This window comes from Fukomys damarensis, unplaced genomic scaffold, assembly GCF_012274545.1.
Source record: "Fukomys damarensis isolate Sample0158 unplaced genomic scaffold, DMR_v1.0_HiC HiC_scaffold_1, whole genome shotgun sequence".
NCBI classification, from domain to species: domain Eukaryota; kingdom Metazoa; phylum Chordata; class Mammalia; order Rodentia; family Bathyergidae; genus Fukomys; species Fukomys damarensis.
This window is the reverse complement of record NW_022900913.1, coordinates 53,473,872-53,478,451: the sequence shown is the minus strand read 5'-3', so window position 1 is coordinate 53,478,451 and position 4,580 is coordinate 53,473,872. Positions and strand designations below refer to the sequence as shown.

General features: G+C 43.1%; 1 pseudogene; it reads right to left on the bottom strand.

Moving 5' to 3' along the window:
- Positions 1–261: 261 nt before the first annotated feature.
- On the bottom strand, positions 262–3,337 carry LOC104871454 (annotated as a pseudogene).
- Between the last annotated feature and the right edge of the window lie 1,243 nt (positions 3,338–4,580).

The following is a 4,580-nucleotide window of genomic DNA, read 5'->3' as shown; positions in this document are numbered from 1 at the left end:
GGGGTCATGGGGGTGTTTTAAGGGTGCCTGCGCGGCTCTTCCTTCCTGGGTCTGTTGTCGCACAGTCCGGGAGGTCATGCACCCGCCGGGTGATCTCAGGCAGGCAGGCAGCTGAAGAGACCCCCTCCGGGGTCTTTGGGTCCTTGCTGGGTCTGTTGTCGCGCAGTCCGGGAGGCCGCGCACCTGCTGGGTGATCTCAGGCAGGCAGGCAGCTCCATGCATCTTATTTATCAGCCATTAGGAGGAAGTGAAACAGATGGCTCAGAAATCCATAGAACCGTGGGCCAGGTAGTCCTTGTGGCTGATGTTGCTAACCTGCTTGGTCAGCGTGGCCTTGAGTTTGAGACAGTCAGTCAGTCATCTGATGGCAGAGGCTCCCACAGAAAGCACAGCCATGCTGTCCTCCAATGTCCAGCATGGGCTTGTTTCCACAGTGCAGTCCTTGCAGCCCTGGTGGCACCTTCTGTTTCTCCTCTAAGATTTGGGCCTTGAGGTCAACCAGTACTGACTTATTGCAGGCCTTGATGATGAAGGTGGTGGCAATGCCAGCGTTTCCCAAGCATCCAGTATGGCTGATCCGGGGCGCATAATTCTCAGTTTCCTTGGGCATGTTGTAATTGATGATGTGCTGTAGAGCAGGGAAGTCCAGGCCCTTGGAGGCTATGTCTGTGGCTACTGGAATATCTTCTTTCCCTCTTAAAACACTTCATTGGCCTTGGTGCATTCTTCTTGGTCTGTGCCCCCATGAATGGCCACAGCCTTGACCCCCTTGAGCGGGAGCTGGTGGGTGGCATCTATGACTGCCTTCTTCTCTGCAAAGATGAGCACGGGGGAGGGGTCTTCCTTAGGCCTTTGAGAAAGTGTACCATCTTAGCCTCCTCCTTCACATATTCCACCTCCTGTACAACATCCAAGTTGGCAGCCCCAGCACACCCCACATTGATAATGACAGACTTTACCAAGGCGCTTTTGGCAAGTTCTGAATCTTCTTTAGCATGGCAGCACTGAAGAGCAGAGTCTACTACTATCCCTTGAAGTAGGAGATGGTATAGATCTTGCCCTCGAAGCCCATGTCTACCATGTGGTCAGCCTCATCCAGGGCCAGGTAATGACAGATGTCTCAGCTGATTGTCTTCCTCTGCAGCAAATCCATGAGGTGCCCAGGTATGGCTGCTATCATGCGTGCACTGTGTTGGATGGTCTCTCTGTACCTCGAGCGACATACCCCAGTGCAGAGAGCACAGCACAGAAGAGGTAACCTGTGTTACTGCAGCAGGCAGCAGTAATATTGCAGGATGCCATGGGTTTGCCAGGCCAGCTCCTGGGAGGCGTAGATGCTGAGACCATAGGGCCCCTTGTGCTTAGAGAAAGGCAACCACTTCTCTTGTTCCAGGACAAATATGATGACAGGCATCATGCATACATGTATCTTGACTGACCCTGTGAAGGCAATGCCAATTATGTCCTGGTTGGATAGAATGGTGATCATGTCTTGGATCTGGATGGATGTTGGGTGGAGGATGCCTTTTCTCTCCAGGCCTTGCAGGGTGGCCACAGGTAACTTCATTTCCTTGAATGGTTTAATGGGTTGTGGGATACCATCTCCTTACATCAAGATATGGTACTTCTTTCATAGGTGCTTGTGCCACTCTTCAGATATGCTCAGGACATAACAGGGGCAGTGTTCAACTGGTTTTGATTGGGTCATTGTATGTGATGCAGTTGGCCATTTCTCTCATTGACATAAGGGCTGAGCCCTCAGCCACTCTTCAGAATCTTTTCTTTCAACTGCTTCTTCTTCACAGACCATTTGTGGGCTGCAGTCTTTTCTTTGAGGTGCTGGTGCAAATCCAGGAGGCTGACATTGCCCTGAGGGCCCAGTGGGATGTTGTCCTCAATTCTCTGGGGTTTGGTGCCATTGTCCCGCCATTCTTGTTTTTTTGGTGCAGCACCTTCTGGAGCAGTAGTTGCCAGTGCTATATGTAGTCTTCAGCATTCTCAATCTCAGCCTCGGTGCAAACTCACTTTCCTTCAGGTTCTGACTCCTCTATCCTTTGTGGGCTCAAGAGTGAGAGTGAAAAACGGGGCTAAAATTTGTTTTGGTCTGGGGTTATAGAGAATGGTCTGGGGTGGTGCTCAAGTGGGTGGAGTAATCAGGGAGGGGTGGCCCTAATGTACCACTGGGGCTCAAGTGGGTAGAGTTGTAGGGGCAGTGAGGAGTGGCTGGCAGCCCACACCCCAGCCCCCTCTGGCTGGTCTCTCTTTCCACTATAAAAAGATGAGGAGTACAAAATGGTGCAAAGCAAAAGTTAAGTTTATTTGCAGAAGAAAGCAGTACAGAACCACTCTGAGGAGTAGGGTCCCCTAGCTGGGTAACCTAATTAGATTTCAAAAGACTTGGCAAGCCATACTGGATGCTCTGTGCAGAAGTCTTTTGTGCTAAGACATTGATGGTGTGATGAAGGTCTGGCCTAAAAGCATGTCTTCAGGAGTAGACAGTTGGATTGAAACTGAAGAGCTGGCAGGGTTTTGTGACTGACTAGATAGCAGTATTTAGGAAGGCAGTTCATATGATTCAAGGACACTCTAATTAGTTTATATAAGGAAGAATAATTAAAAAAAATCATCAACTAGGAACTCATTCTTTACCAGGACCATTAGCAATTCTGATAGTTTGAATTTATATACTTTGTTCTATATATTGATGGCATAGTACAAATTCAGTTACAAATTATAGTGAATTTGCTCTTCCAATCTTAGAAGATTACTAATTAACCAATTAATGTGTTGCTGTTTGCATAAAAACTGATAGCTGAAGCCAAATGGGATAATAAGATCAGTTCAGACTTCATTTTTGATGGTTTGCCAGGTGACTATCGATAGGACTGCATTTATCTATGAGGTTACTGATCATGTGAATTGCCCTGTGAGGCCTTGACTTATTTTACAGGATCATCCTTTCCTGCTTAACTAAATGACATTAATCCTACCCTTCAGAAAGCAGTGACTTTTTGCCAAGTGGAGATTTCTGCCCAGTGTTGACAATGCTCTTAGTAGCTGGAATGTGTGAGTGCTTTGCTTAAAAAATCTGGAGCTCCCTCCACACCCCAGGGACTTGGCTAAGCTTCTGAATGGTTTTACTGAGATAGAGCAGCCATGTTCACTTTCCTGAGGGGGGCAGAAATAACCTGGCAAGCACTTATTTATATAAGCACTCATTTCCATATAATCATTTTTCTACCCTAGTTTGAACTGAGGTATTTCCTTGAAAGGAATGATTATTATTACTTTAGAAACTCTCACATTTTGACTTTTCCGGTAGTCTCTGTGAAATTAGTCTCGGTTCAAAAGTTTTACTCTATATGTCATTTTGTTCACTTTTTCTCTGGTTTGCTTATATAAGGACATCAGCCATTTAAATGGAAAGAAAAGCTTTTACCTCCTCCTGCCAAGTTCTGAACATGACATATATTTAGATGAGTTTAATAAGTACTAGAATAGTAGAAATTTAGAGCTGGCATGGAAATTAGGTATTATCTATTCAGCTTCTTTTTCTTCTTCAGCTGAGGGAACAGAGGTCTAAAGAGGTAAGGTTCATACATCTCATTGATTGCAGAGATACTGGGCTTGCACTGTGTCCTTATCAGGTGGTACCTGGTTTTGGCTTGTCTAGTTACTGACAGTATTAACTTTGATTACTTAATTAAGGTAGTATCTATCACATTTTTCCATTAGAAAGCTTTTATTTTTTCCTTTGTGATTTTTAAGTGTTTTATGGGGAAGTAGTTTGAGCTGATGTGTATAATTCTTTCCTCACCAAACTTTTATTGACTATTATCCATTGATATTTCTTAGTTGAATTAATTTTTATTATGTTTATCAAATGGTAATTTAAAAATCCCCTTATTTTTTCTTCAAGCATCAGTTGGAATTTTACTATGAGGAAAAGTTTTCTTCTTCCTCACTTAGACTGTTATATTGTTTTGGACTCAGAGAGTTTTATTTATTCAATGGGTTAGAATGTAATTGTTCATAACAATAATATATATTGATTGTATTTTTTATTAAGTTTATTGGTACAATCTAGGTATACAATACAGTTACATTCATCATTGGGATTTTGTACCTTTACATAATAGGTCTTAATTCTCATTTTTTCCCCTTGTCCCTGCCCTCCTTTTACCCCCTCCCCCCTCCCCATTTACAAACACTTTATTTCCATTTTTTCAGTTTCTCGTGTTTTTTTCCTCTCCCTTATTACCTTTCCCCCACCCTTCCCACTTTCCCTACACCTTTAGCCCTTTACTTCCTATTTCACATTATTAATTATCTCATTAGGATCCTGTGTACTATTATAGTTTTCCACACCAGAGAAACTGTTTGGTATTTCAGTTAAAGAAATCTCTGTATGAACATTAAAAACAGAGAATCCTAAAATAAAACTAAAGAGGAAAGTAAAAGAGAAAAGGCAATGATGTAAGATTAAAATAATCCTTAATTCTGAAGATGAAAATTGTCCCTTAACATATTTAAATTGCTTCTTGCTCTTGTAGTCTTATCTTATTCTTTTTTTCATTATT